This window comes from Triticum aestivum, chromosome 7A, assembly GCF_018294505.1.
Source record: "Triticum aestivum cultivar Chinese Spring chromosome 7A, IWGSC CS RefSeq v2.1, whole genome shotgun sequence".
In the NCBI taxonomy this organism is placed as follows: Eukaryota; Viridiplantae; Streptophyta; class Magnoliopsida; order Poales; family Poaceae; genus Triticum; species Triticum aestivum.
The window spans coordinates 703,574,702-703,589,817 of NC_057812.1; the positions used below are offsets into that span (position 1 = coordinate 703,574,702).

General features: G+C 47.7%; 1 long non-coding RNA gene across 1 annotated transcript; it reads left to right on the plus strand.

Annotated features, from left to right (window-relative positions):
• The first annotated feature begins 4,048 nt into the window (after positions 1–4,048).
• LOC123155017 (uncharacterized) lies at positions 4,049–6,599 on the plus strand. The gene is made up of 3 exons (XR_006477161.1): positions 4,049–4,221; positions 4,384–4,487; positions 4,924–6,599. It is a non-coding gene; the product is annotated as an uncharacterized lncRNA (long non-coding RNA).
• Positions 6,600–15,116: the final 8,517 nt, after the last annotated feature.

Below are 15,116 nucleotides of genomic sequence, written 5' to 3' on the forward strand. Positions count from 1 at the left end.
ACATTGCCTTTGTTAAGGCTCGCCTTCGCGACCAGTTTCTCATGACTGATCTTGGTCCACTTCGCTATTTTCTTGGGATTGAGATCTCCTCGACCTCTGATGGCTTCTACATCTCCCAAGAAAAATATATCCAGGATCTTCTTGCTCGCGCTGCTCTCGGTGATGAGCACACAGTTGTGACTCCTATGGAGCTCAACGTTCAGCTTCGTGCCTCTGATGGTGACCCTCTCCCTAATCCCACTCGCTATCGTCACCTTGTTGGCAGTCTTGTCTATCTTGTTGTTACGCGTCCTGACATCTCCTATCCTGTCCACATCCTGAGTCAGTTCGTTCCAGCTCCCATCTCTGTCCACTAGTCATCTCCTCCGTGTTCTATGATATCTTCATGGCACGATCTCTCAGCGCCTTTTCTTTCCCCGCTCCAGCTCTCTTGAGTTCCAGACCTACTTTGATGCTACCTGGACTAGTGATCCCTTTGATCGACGCTCGCTGTCTGCTTATTGTGTCTTTCTTGGTGGCTCTCTTATTGCCTGGAAGACCAAGAAACAGACTGCATTTTCTCGCTTGAGTACAGAGGCTGAGTTGCGAGCCATGGCTATGCTGACGGCTGAGATGATCTGGTTACGATGGTTACTTGAGGATTTTGGTGTGTCTGCTACTACCTCGACTCCCTTATTGTTAGACAGTACTGATGCTATCAGTATTGCGCGTGACCCAGTGAAGCATGAGCTCATCAAGCACATCAGTGTGGATGCCCACTTTGTGCGTGCTGCTGTGCAGGATCAGACTCTCGCTCTTCACTATGTGCCCTCTGAGTTACAGTTGGCGGACTTCTTTACGAACGCACAGACTCGAGCGCAACATAGTTTTCTTCTCTCCAAACTCAGTGTTGTTGATCCACCATGAGTTTGAGGGGGGGGGGGTGTTATTTTACCATACACATGTATATGTATTGGCCTTTGGCCCTCCTGTGAATGTAGTTGCTGTTTATCCAACACATGGTTTCATTGAGGGATGTATACACTAATAGGTAATAGCTGATTGTATAAATGTGTGTGGATTGTTATATTTTTCTGCTGATTTGTTTGCCAATCTTGGCATCTACTCCGTTGTTAGGTCGCGCATCATACCTGAAAAATCCTAAAACCTCATTTTGTGTCACAGATAGTATATTCGTGGGTGTGTTATCATGTTGCCAATGTTTCGTCAGAGCTACACTCTGCCTATTTTGTACAATGATGATTTGCCACTTCCAGCCTTATTTACCTATACTTGTAGATTATAATGTATCTTCAAACTGGGTATGCAAAGATCTGGGGCAAGGCTGCTGTTTGCTGAATCTGTTTTGATCAAAGCACAGGCACCGGGTGCCCCGGGCAAGGATAGAGGTTTCTTCCGGAGAAGAAGCAACTTGTAGCAAACGCTCAAAGAAAGAGAGCACCTATGCAAAGGTGATGCCAGCCACTGACATGTCTCACTTTTCTGGTGGACTCAACAGCAAGATCTAAACGTAGCAGTCCAGAGCAAAGGATGGTAGAAGAAACAGAGTACGCAACACATTGAATTTTTTGCTCTACCATCAATGTGTTCCAAAGTGAGCAAAAAAAGAAAAAGAAAAAGAAGGGCGGGTCTTTTTCAGTTTATGACACTCTCTACTAAATAGATATTAGAGAGCCTGATACACATTACATGAGCAGCTTCTCCATGACCGGAATTGCTGACCACACTCTGCTCACAGGAGAGTACACTACTTGGCTGCCAGAGTTTATGGCACTCTCTACCATGCTGCTACTCACCAGGTGAAAGGCTACACAATGCCCCATGCTTTGTATACTGGAGAGTACAGTACTTGGCTGCCGAGTTGATTACCAAGAGCAAACAGTTACAAAGTTGACTAAACACGCACGACAAAGATTAAAGAATAAGCTAACAGTCCAGTGTATCTCATTTTGTGTTTTGTCTTCGCACGTCTGCATCTTTTTTTGCTATGTGTTGTCATGGAACATTATTATGTTGTTCAAACCTGCTATGTGTGATGTCATTTTTGTGATATAATATGTGACAACCGTGGAAATTCTGAAGAATCTTGCTGAAATTTTTAACCGATTGATTATGTAATTTTTGGAATGGCTCTGACTGATTGTTGTTGTGGTTTGTAGCTTCTCGCCATCATTTTGGTTATTTCTGCTCTCGGTTAAATGGGTGAGCTTTGAACATGAACTTCATGCCAGATTCTGACGTATGCATTTTAGATTGTTACATTGTTGCTTTCAAATGTACTTGTTAACCTTGGCATCGACTGTCTTGACAGTCGCATATCATAACTGAAAATTTATAATGCATAGCGTCATTATGTGTCTGAGACTATATTCAGGACCTCATGGGTATGTTTCCTGTTAGAGTTGTGTCGAATATTGTGTACAAGATAGGTTACAGTTGGACTAGGAGTTGTATTGTGTTTACATAGGATGTGGAGTCGTGTCCTAGTAGGACACTTGTATCCTAGACCTCTCATATATAGTGGGGGTAGACACACGATGTAACATATGCCAATATAATAGCACCAGAACGCAGGGGAAGCCGGCGACATGTGCCGGTGTTCAGGGCGACCGGGTGCGGTATTGTAGCGGTGTCATGGGGAGGAGCGCCCATAGTCAGGCCCCGGGGATGTAGCCATATCGGGTGAACCTCGTTAACAAATCTCGGTGTCGTGGTCGTGTGATTGCTTGGTCCTCGGAGGATCGACGGTATGTCTCGGATTTATTCTAACAAGTGGTATCATGAGCTAGGTTATTCGGAGGTCGTGGGAAAGTTGATCGAGAGGAAAAGCTGCGATGGTCGGTCTCAAAAGGAGGTGTCGTGTTTTGTTTTCGATCTATTGACGGTCCGCAGCAGAGCAGGTCTGATGTGAAGGTCAATGACGATTGTGACACGGATGCCAAAGCAGCAGGTTTAGAAGCAATCAGAAGCAACTAAGGCAGCGGTCAGATCGGTTCGGCGGCGGCGGCAGGCAGGCATCGTGCAATGTTCTAAATCAAGTCGGTCTCAGCGAGATCAATTGCGATGGACGGAACGCAGCGCAAGGCAGGCCAGTGGGCCCAGGGCAAGCAGCAGCTGTTGTTGTGAGGCGATCGGATAGATCGGGCGGCGGCAGCATCATAGCAGGACTGCAGAAGACTTCAACGATTTGGGCAAGGCGTCGTGTGCACATGGCGGCGACGCGTATCGACGTGGAAGTGAGGTCGGATTCGATCCGAAGCACAAGGCACGGGCGCTGGAAGCCTAGTCGGATAAGCTCAAGTCCAATGTATATAAAAGTTTGACAAATGGACAAATTCAAGGTGGTGGAGAATATTCGCCAAGGTGGAGTTTGTTAGAGTTGTGTCGAATATTGTGTACAAGGTAGGTTACAGTTGGACTAGGAGTTGTATTGTGTTTACATAGGATATGGAGTCGTGTCCTAGTAGGACATTTGTATCCTAGGCCTCTCATATATAGTGGGGGTAGACACACGATGTAAACTATGCCAACATAATAGCACTGGAACGCAGGGGAAGCCGGCGGCATGCGCCGGTGTCCAGGGCGACCGGGTGTGGTATTGTAGCGGTGTCATGGGAAGGAGCGTCCATAGTCAGACCCCGGGGATGTAGCCATATCGAATGAACCTCATTAACAAATCTCGGTGTCGTGGTCGTGTGATTGATTGGTCCTCGGAGGATCGACGGTATGTCTCAGATTTATTATAACATTTCCATGCCGCCCAATATGCCTCATCTGCTTTGAGTTCCCAGTGGCAACATTTACGTACATTCTGTTTTTATTGTCTCATTCCACCAAGTGCCCCAGATTATCCGCCGGACCTGTTTATGAATCTGCTTTGAGCAAAGATGTTAATTACTGTACTAAAAAAAAGACGCGTGTTACTTTGCTGCTGCTGCTTTACATCACTACCAGATTGTAGAGAATTCTGGTATACACTACCAGGCATCATCATCACTGCATGCTCTGGCGAAAAGAAAAAAGGAACCCATTCTAGTGTATGGGGATAACACGCAAGGAATTGTGCCTTTCTTAGTTTAGAGAATGAATGGCTGATTTCCATGTTTCATAGGCCAAACTGACGAAGAGGGCAAACCTATGCTCTGATCAAAAGCCACAGAACGTCAAATACTTGAAATCGAGTCTCTGTTTCTCAAGCTGCTCCTCCTGTCCACTGTCAAGGTACGCACATACTACTGAAAAATAGTGGCATTTTTGTTAGCTCTGTTTGATGCTCCAGCCCTGACCTTGTACCCTGTTCTAGCGAAAATAGCACAGGGTGTTATTGGTTAATTAACAATGATGAAGCTCAAATGTAACACGTTGTCGTTGTTGTGCATGCAGGCAGTGGTTACAGAACTTCACCCGATGGGTTAGATTGGTTTGTCTGCCGCTGCTTTTGTTTCTTGATCTTGATAGAGAATTTCATCATGAAGATTCCTGTACAGGTAATACTCTTGTGCAATTTATGTTAATGATATACTTATTCATCCATCTAATTATGTCGAGATTTTCATGGTTCCATGTATTTTTAATTTTTTATACGTCAAACTTTTATCTTAATTGTGTATGTAAAGTATAAATAGTTTCGATTTCACTGACCAAAGGATGGATATGATTTTAAATGCGAAAACACAACTATGTACGTGGCTAGTTAGAATGCTCTATAGGTCTGGGAGTCCGGATATACACAAGGGGAAACAACTTGCTAGTCTCTCAGTGATATGACAGTGAATTAACCCTGTGACGAAGTACTGAGTCATGTATAATTCACTGACGCATCCATTGTTTCTCTACATGTACTCAGAGTTTGGGTTCGTGTGAATTAGATTAGTGATGTTTCTAGCAACCATGATCTAACATAATTTTGGGTTTTAAATCCAGATTGCCAGTGGTAGCACTATTGATGATCACAGACCAAGGAGATATTCATAATTCTTCAGGGAGATAGAAGGGTCATATATTTTCATGGTTGGGATGGATTCGGGGCATCTGTTGTCCTTAGGTCCATAGCAGAAGTGCTACCATCTAGGGAAACCACTCCTGAACTATGCTTGATAGAATAATTCATATAGATTGCTCAGATTGGAAAAATAGAAGAGGATTGCAGAGGGCAATCGCAGAGGAACTGGAGCTTGAAAGCTCAATAATGGCTATTCTGGATAACCAGGATGAACAAGATGATTTTGATGGATCTGATGAGAGATCTAGGAATGAGATAACAAGTGTGTCAAGAGAGATCAACAATATTCTGAAAAACAGCAGATTTGTGTTGATTTTTCATAACGGTAGTGACAACGAGATTGTTGACCTATTCAACTTTGGTGTTCCTCCGATTACAAGTTTTGGTGACAATGTGATGATATGGGCCTACAGAAGGAGGATGTTGACAATAAAAAAGTACGAAGAAGATGAACTACTACATGAACTGAGGTACACTCATCTTTTCATTTATGATAGGATGGGGTTTCTAGCAACTGGATAGTTGTATGAACTACTGTGTAAAGAGGCTGACATCATAGTTGCTCGCAATCCATGCATCCAGGGAGTTAATCAATTAATGGTTGTCCATTGTTGTTTGTACAAACTATTCCTGCAATGTAGTGTTTCCAAGAATAATTCTAATTGGGTTGATGTTGCTTCCAATTATTGGATATGTGATGGAATACTAGAAAAAGATATAACATTGGAGACAAGTGCTGCATTGCACCGAGAAATAACCTGGAAATGTGATGATAATGTGCTCACAAAGTTCAAGGCACATTTCAAGCTTTCTTTCCTCATAGTGAAGGAAGATGATGTGTATGAAGATGGATCATACCGTTGGATTTCAGTCACATCGAGGGATAGGGAAATGCTTGGTATGAAAACTTTACCTGCAGAGACATCATCATTCTTCTTGGAATTTGTAATGTCCGATCAGCAAACAATGTTACCAAATGGTTTGTTGGAACATTCCAGCAACCTTGGTGCACTGACTCTCTATTGTTGTGCCTTCAGTTTTGCATCACCTCCTTTTCCTAAAATGCCATAACCTAAGATTCATTGGACTAGACCACTGTACAGATGACAAAACAGGGGAAGGAGAGGATCATACTGAGTGGGTTTGTCTGCATAGTTTGTGGGTATTGGACCTATGTTACACCCACTGGAATGAAATCTTATCACCGGCAAAGATGGATCTCATGCATAACCTCATGGAGCTAAGCATAGAGGGGGTCTTGTGTTGGCAGTACACAACTTGCTTACAAGGGCGACTACGTAATCTTCACAGGCTCAGGATAATCAAGCCTACACATGGACCAGATATTTCAACAGACGCAAGCAACTCCTTCATGGACAAGATAAAGCTGGAAATACTTGATCTGTCTGGCAACAATGAGATGGAAATTCTACCAAACAACCTGTCTAAGGCAAGTGGCCTTCAAGTGCTTATTCTGGATGGATGCAATGTTCTTAAAAATGTCCTTGTGCCTGTTAGACTGTATTTACATGTGTATATTGTAATGTTGTATACCACCTCATTATATATATATGTGATAGGCCACCCCTAGAGGGTTGTGCTGGTTCCCCCCAAAGCCTATTGTCTTACATGGTATCACGCTAGGTTACGTCCGCTTCCGCCTAAACACCCTAAACCGCCGCCGCCGCCGCCGCCGCCGCTGCCGCCGCCGTCGCGCCCGCCGTCGCCGTCGCCCGACTGCTATGACGTCCGCCGCTGCGTCCGGCTCCACCGCCACCGGTTTTCTGCCGGCCTCCCTCGCGACACTTCTCTCGAGGCCGCTGGATGCCGCCTCCCTTCAGGCGCCGATCGGGACACGGAGCGTCGGCTCCCTCTTCGTGCTCCCGCCGGCTGCTACTTCGCCCGGGCAGGCGCTTGTGGCCCACACCGCCGCCGCCCCGTCAACCGCGGTTGTCGCGCCCTCGGCCACTGCGCCGCTGGCAGGCTTCGCGGCGTCAACCGCGGCCATCGCGCCCTCTGTCACCGCGCCGGCTGCCCCTCTGACTGTCTCCACGGTGGTCTCACCTCAGCCAGTCTCCTCGATGGGATCGCAGCCGCCGCCGCCGTTTCACTTCGGCCATCTCATCACCATCAAGTTGTCGTTGGACAATTACATCTTCTGGCGCGTGCAGGTTCTTCCGCTTCTTGGGAGTCACTATCTGCTTGGCTATGTCGACGACTCTCTCCCTTGCCCTCCTGCGCTGGTTGACAGCGTGCACGGTCCGGTCTATAATCCGGCTCACCGTGTCTGGATAGGGCAGGATCAGGCAAACCTCTCCTCCATCCAGGGGTCGCTCTCTCCGGCCGTTGCTGGGCTTGTTGTCTTCGCCAAGACGTCCCACGAGGCATGGACTATTCTTGAGCGCTCGTTTGCGGCACAGTCGCAGGCTCGTGTATCTGGGCTCCGTCGCCAACTTGGGGAGTGTCAGAAGCTTGACTCCACCGCCACTGAGTTCTACAACAAAGTCAAGAGTCTCACCGACACGCTGGCCTCCATTGGACAGCCCCTCACCGACTCCGAGTTCAACTTGTTTATTGTCAATGGTCTTGATGAGGAGTATGACGCCCTAGTCGAGATCATCAATGAGAGGGGCAACTCCACGCCCATGCCAGCACATGAGGTCTTTTCACGCCTCCTGCTTACTGAGCAACGAGTCGAGACGCGCCGATCCAGGGGCAACGGCGCCCTCTCGGCAAACGCCGCCACCAAGGGTGGTCGCTCCTCTGCTTCATCCAGGGCTCCTTCGGGGCAGTCACCACCACCCGCCTCGGCCCCTCCTCCTACTGCGACGCTACCAGGGGCTGGCGGTCCACGTGTGTGCCAGCTTTGTGGTCGCGATGGGCACTGGGCCTCGAAGTGTCACAAGCGCTTCCAGCGGGGTTTTCTTGGTCTCGGCAATGACGGGAAGGATACACGCAACTTTGCTCGTCAGGTCGCCATGGCTGATCGTCCGCCGCCGCAGAAGCCACAGGGACACACTCAGTCCTACTCCATTGATCCCCACTGGTACATGGACTCTGGGGCGACAGAGCACCTGACCAGTGAGATGGGGAAGCTTCACACTCATGAACCCTACCATGGCTCCGACAAGATCCACACCGCCAATGGAGCAGGTATGCACATCTCTCATATTGGTCAAGCATCACTTCTCACTAGACATGCCAATAGGAGTCTTCAACTTCGCAATGTTCTTCGAGTTCCATCTGTGACACGTAATCTTCTTTCAGTTCCTAAACTCACTCGTGATAATAATGTGCTTTGTGAATTTCATCCTTTTGATCTTTTTATTAAGGATCGGGGCACGGGGGACATTCTTCTTAGTGGGCGGCTCTGCCAAGGTCTCTATCGTCTGGAGCATCCTGGCGTCGCTCGCGTCTTCAGTGGAGTTCGGGTATCTCCGTCACAGTGGCATGCTCGTCTTGGTCACCCGGCCACACCTATTGTCCGGCATGTTTTGCGTCGTCATGAGCTTCCTAGTGTGTCTAGTAATAAAGATGTAGCAGTGTGTGATGCTTGTCAGCAGGGGAAGAGTCATCAACTTCCTTTTTCGGAGTCCAGTCGTGAGGTGAAACATCCTTTAGAACTTGTGTTTTCAGATGTATGGGGTCCTGCTCAGACTTCTGTTAGTGGTCATAATTACTATATCAGTTTTGTTGATGCTTACAGCCGCTTTACCTGGCTTTATCTTATCAAACGTAAATCTGATGTGTTTGACATTTTTGTTCAGTTCCAAAAACATGTTGAACGCCTTCTCAAGCACAAAATTGTTCATGTTCAGTCGGACTGGGGTGGCGAGTATCGCAACCTCAACTCCTTCTTTCAGTCGCTTGGGACCACTCACCGTTTAGCATGTCCACATACACATCAGCAGAATGGTTCAGTAGAACGTAAGCATCGTCACATTGTTGAAGCTGGTCTGACTCTTTTGGCCCATGCATCTGTTCCGTTTCGTTTTTGGAGTGATGCTTTCACCACTGCATGTTTTCTCATCAATCGTACTCCCACTCGTGTTTTGAATATGAAGACTCCCATTGAAGTTCTCCTTAATGAACAACCGGACTACACCTTTCTCAAGGTGTTTGGGTGTGCTTGCTGGCCCCATCTCCGTCCATATAACAAGCGTAAGCTTGAGTTTCGTTCCAAGAAGTGTGTTTTTCTTGGTTATAGCTCTCTTCATAAAGGATACAAATGTCTTCATGTGCCCACTAATCGTGTCTACATCTCTCGGGATGTTGTGTTTGATGAGCATGTTTTTCCCTTTGCCAAACTCCCTGTGTCCACTACCGAGCCACCTGTCATGCATTCATCCTCTGTTGCTTCTGACCAATTTGATGATGTTGCATATTCTCCTCTATTGTTGCCTAACCATGGTGCAGGCACTGGTCGTGGGGCTCGTTTGGAGATTCTGGAAGTGCCATCTTCCTCTTCGTCACCATCGCCTTCATCCTCGGCACATTCTGTTGTGCATGAGGAGCACATGGCGCCCCTGCATGGCCTCGGTTTCCGTGCTCATGCACGGCCGATCGACGTCCTGGCCCGGTCGCCTCTGGCTTCTGGGCTGCCTTCGCCATCGTCGCGCCCTGCAACCCCGCCGACTGGGCTGGCCTCCTCGGTCCCCGTCTCGCCCAGGGCGTCGGGGCAGTCATCACCAGGCCTGGCCTCGCCCGCCCCTGCCTCGCCCAGGGTGTCTGGGCCCTTCTCACCAGGGCCGGCCTCGCCTGCTCTCGCCTCGCCAAGGCCGTCTGGGCCGGTGTCACCGGAGCTGGCCTCGCCCACTCTCGGTTCGCCCATGGCCTCTGAGCCCCTGTCGTCGGGCCAGTCTTCGCCATGCAGCCCGGAGTCGTCTGTCCCGAGCTCGCCTGAGGTGATTCCTGCATCTCCGGCGACCGTCACGTCTCCGTCACCTTCGCCTCCGCCGGCTCCTGCTGCTGCTCTACGTCCACATACGCGCAGTCGGAGTGGCATTTTTCAGCCTAAGCAACGTCACGATGGCACAGTTGCTTGGTTAGCGGCGTGCATGTCTGCTGCTCTCGCAGATCCATCCTCTGAGCCACGCACGTATCAAGCTGCTATGCGCATTCCTCATTAAAGAGAGGCCATGGAGCAGGAGTATCAAGCGCTTCTTCGCAATCAGACATGGACTCTTGTTCCTCCACAATCACGGGTAAATGTCATTGATTCCAAATGGGTTTTCAAAGTGAAGAGGCATTCTGATGGGTCCATTGAGCGCTATAAGGCTCGTCTGGTTGCTCGTGGTTTTCGACAGCGTTTTGGACTTGACTATGAAGACACCTTCAGTCCAGTGGTCAAGCCTACTACCATCAGACTTCTTCTCTCTCTGGCTGTTACTCGAGGTTGGTTTCTTCGTCAGCTTGATGTTCAAAATGCTTTTCTTCATGGTGTCTTGGCGGAGGAGGTTTACATGCGCCAGCCTCCGGGTTTCTCTGATCCGGATCGCCCTGATCATCTCTGTCGTCTGTCCAAGGCAATTTATGGTCTGAAGCAGGCTCCTCATGCTTGGCATGCTCGTCTTGCAATGGCTCTTCGTGCTCATGGTTTTGCATCATCAACTGCTGACTCCTCATTGTTTCTTTTTCAAAGGCCTGAGGTTACTATGTACTTGTTGGTCTATGTAGATGATATCATTTTGGTCAGCTCCTCTCAGTCGGCTGCTACTGCGCTTGTTCGCTCACTTGGTGCTGATTTTGCGGTCAAGGACCTTGGGAAGCTTCATTACTTTCTTGGTGTGGAGGTTACTTCTCGTGATGCTGGCCTTGTTATGACGCAGAAGAAGTACTCTCTGGATTTGTTGCAGCGAGCTGGGATGCTTAAGTGCAAACCGACGACTACACCCATGTCTACCACTGATAAGCTCAATGCTGTTGATGGTGTGCTTCTTTCTTCTTCTGATGCGACAGAGTACAGGAGTATTGTTGGTGGGCTCCAGTACTTGACGATCACGCGACCAGACATTTCCTATGCTGTTAACCGAGTCTGCCAGTATCTGCAGTCACCCCGTGACACTCATTGGTCTGCTGTTAAGCGGATTTTGCGCTATATTCGTTTCACGGTGGCTCATGGTTTGCATATTCGACCGTCTGACTCTGGTTGTCTTTCAGCATATTCTGATGCAGACTGGGCTGGCAATCCGGATGACAGGCGATCCATGGGGGGTTATGCTGTCTTCTTTGGCTCTAACCTGATTGCCTGGAGTGCTCGGAAACAGGCTACTGTCTCGCGTAGCAGTACTGAGGCTGAGTATAAGGCTGTGGCCAATGCCACATCAGAGATCATCTGGGTACAGTCCTTGCTTCAGGAGTTAAGTATACCCCAATCACAGCCTCCTGTTCTTTGGTGTGATAACATCGGTGCTACATACCTTTCTGCAAATCCGGTATTCCATGCCCGAACGAAACACATTGAAGTTGACTATCACTTTGTGCGTGAACGTGTCTCTCAGAAGCAACTACAGATCAAGTTTATTTCTTCCAAGGATCAACTTGCTGACATCTTCACCAAGCCATTGCCTTTGCCACAGTTTGAGACTTGCAGGCGCAATCTTACCCTTCTAGATTCATTAGAAAGTGGCTAAGATTGAGGAAGGGTGTTAGACTGTATTTACATGTGTATATTGTAACGTTGTATACCACCTCATTATATATATGTGTGATAGGCCACCCCTAGAGGGTTGTGCTGGTTCCCCCCAAAGCCTATTGTCTTACAGTGCCTGATGGGCTACCCCAGTTGCTGAAGTCCTTTAGCTTTGATGGATATGGACCAGCTTTCCACCGGGCAATTGCTGAGCTACCTCCCAAACAAGAACGCCCGTCGACCCCAGCAGCTAAGGAGGGTGCTAGTATCTCTAATATTTCCCTAAAAGGTTGCTCAAAATTGGCAAATATGTTTTTGCGTGGGTTGCCCAAACTTGTTGAGCTTGACCTCTCTGGAACTGCAATTAGGACACTTGATTTCAGTACTATGGTGGTAGAAGTTCCAATGCTGAAGCGATTATTTATGCTAGGATGTGAGCACCTTCGTGCAATCATTTGGGGCAACATTACTGATAGCTTCAAGTTGGAATTGTTATGCATAGATACGCGAGCTGGAACTGGCAGTGCTCGGCCATGCATTGACCGGAACAATTTCTATCAGTTGGAGGTGTATGTTATTCTGGTGGATAAGAGGCTTGCTCGGTCGTTGTGGAAACTACTATATAATCATTATGCAGCTGAGAATGTTTATCTTAATATCCATGTCACCTCAGCTGTGTATAGTGGGCCAATTCAATCCAAAGTGACATACAAGGAGAAGAAGATTGGCATGTATGGAGATCAAGTCAGCCTGCCGCAGCTTGTTCAAGCAGACCGGTACAATTATGTCCAAAGCATGGTTGGTGATGCCCTGGTGCAGGACTTCCCTAAGCCTCCCACTAACAACCTGGATCGGCATATCGAGATTACTGAAGGGTGGCACGTCATGGACAGTGGACTGGGAGATGTCATGAAGGGGTTTGCCGAATCCCTGCATGCCCATGATGTCTCAACAAGTGCTAGTTTGCCTACGGGTTTATGGAGGTTGCTCAGGCAGTGCCGCGTGGAGAGGTGCCCCAAGTTGGACAACCATCCACCTGCACGACCTGCCAGTGCTGCAGCAGATCTGCGAGGTGGAGATGGTGGCACCAAAGCTCAATACCATCAAGATCAGAGGATGCTGGGGCCTGCGCCGGCTGCCGGTGGTGGGTGCCCGCAGCGGAGACATGAAGAAGCCGACCGTCGAGATTGAGAAAGACGTCTGGGGCGCTCTGGACTGGGACGAGGAGGTGGCCCCTGGCCACTTTGAGGCACCGCTGCACTCACGCTACTACAAGAAGAAACTACCCAGGGTCTCCGTCCTCAGGTACTCTCTCTGACATGTAACAAATCCATTTTTGTAAACTGCCAATATCATACTCAATGTCAGTTTTGCTACTCACTCTTTTTTTCTGCACTCTGCCACTTACATTGTGTAGGTGATCCTTGCGCTGTGCTGCACTGATGTGGTTCTTCCATCCTTAATGGGAGACCAGATGGACGCTCGCTCCTGCAGGTCCTGCTGTCTGCTGCATGTTTGGTTTATTGTGTGCTTCCCGGGTTGCTTGAAAGAGATTTGCTGGTGGTGTCGGTCATCGGTTGATCGGCTCCTACTGCTACTGTGTGTTGTTGTGTCAGGTGTGAGCTTGTGGTGGCGCTCACCTTTGTGGCTTTCAAATAAGAAGCAGCATGGTTCTTGGCTGCTTGCACTGACGTGTGTGCGCGCGGAAGTATGGCTTGCGATTGAGGATGCCTGCTTACTGCCTCTTGGCTGCATGAGTATGAACTTGGAGTGATTGACTAAGTAGCAGCCCTGTGTGCCTGCGTGCAGCTACGGGGCTGCCTGGTGTGGTTTGCGAGTGTGTTAATCTGAACACAGAAGCAGCTGGTTCAGTGCATTGGCTTGCGTTGGACCTGCTATTATCCGTGTGCCTGTTATGCTTGTGGAATAAACAGATTGTGATACTAGGAGAACGGATTTCAGTTTGTGCTTCTATTATGCTTGGTATCGATGAATTGTATATTGTCGTATGTATGCTGTGTCAGTTTTGTGATATACTTTACAATTAAAACAATTTCTGAAGAAATCTCACTAAATTTCTTAACTTTTTTTGAAATGAAAAGATAGATCATTTTCTACATTATGCATTCAAAATAGGCAAAACCGCCCGGAAGACCGGAGTCATTTACATGAAGGTGATGTAAGCGCCGCACAGCATGTGCAGCTGGCCATCACCAGGCCATCAGAAAGACATTTCAGAATTACATGGGAAGGAGATTGGGGGGTGGGGGGGTGGGGGGGGGGTATGGAGGTGTGTAAACTATGCAGAACCGATAAGATTAGCCCAATTCACTAGTACTTGCCTGGTTGGTTCTCCCCGAGCCCGCACAGTGCAGAGCTTGATGAGATCGGCAATCTCCTTGTAGACACGTCTGGCACCCCAGAAGTCCTTGTCGAAAATCTGTGCATTCCTGGCGTTCCACAAGGTGACAGCGCATGCGGCAAAAAGTATATGCCAGAGCCTTCCATGTAGGTTTCGCGCTTGCTCAGAGCAGAGGAAGTCTTGGGTTATTTCTGATGTTTCTTAACTGACCGGTGCCATTTTTCGTAGTTTGTATGACTCTGACTGATTTTTATTCTGGCTCATAGCTTATGGCCATCATTTGGTTATTTGTGCTCTCAATTTGTTGGGCTGTGTGTTCATGGATTTACTACTAGATTCACATGTACAGACCAATTACCAGATAGGAGAAAAATCAGAGTATTGTGTGACTACTCTTTCTGTGTGGAGATACCCTGCAGTCCATCTGTATATTTAGACAGCAGAGCATCATGTGTTCCATCTTTTTGTACTGAAATTTGTGTGCTACCTTAAGCTGCGCTACTGCAAGAAGAATACTGTGTTGCCTAAAAAGAAAAGAGTATTGTCTCATATTTCAGTGTGGACAAAAGTACACTGCAGTCCATCCGTATTAGCAAATTTCACAGCAGAGCATTGTAGGCATCTTTTGTCCTGAAATTTATTTGCTAATCTGGGTTGAACATATGACATCTCTTTTTATCCAAAAGTATATTGTGGGGAAGGCCGTTTTGCCTCTGGGGTGCATATGCTCTCGAATAAACAGTAAAATCAAAATAAATAGTCAATACATTTTAAAAATTCTGAATTTTTGTGTAGATGCCCTTGTTAGTGTAACAAGCGCGCTTGACAATTTTCATGAGAAACGGTATAGCAGTACTTTGTCAGTTAAAAAAATTAAATTAAGTGTAACGTTTGAAGGTCGCATTTGGGGTTTGACTTGTTTTCTTTTGGCACTGGTCAAAATACTTAAGCTGCTGCTGCTGCTGCTGCTGCTTCTTTACTGGTCAGTACCTTCTTTAATCTACTGGTAGAGAATTCTAGCGTACACTACCAGACATCATCATCACTACATGCTTTGGTGAAAAGAAAGAGACCCATCTAGTACGGGGATAACACGCAAGGAATTGTGCCTTCTTTAATGC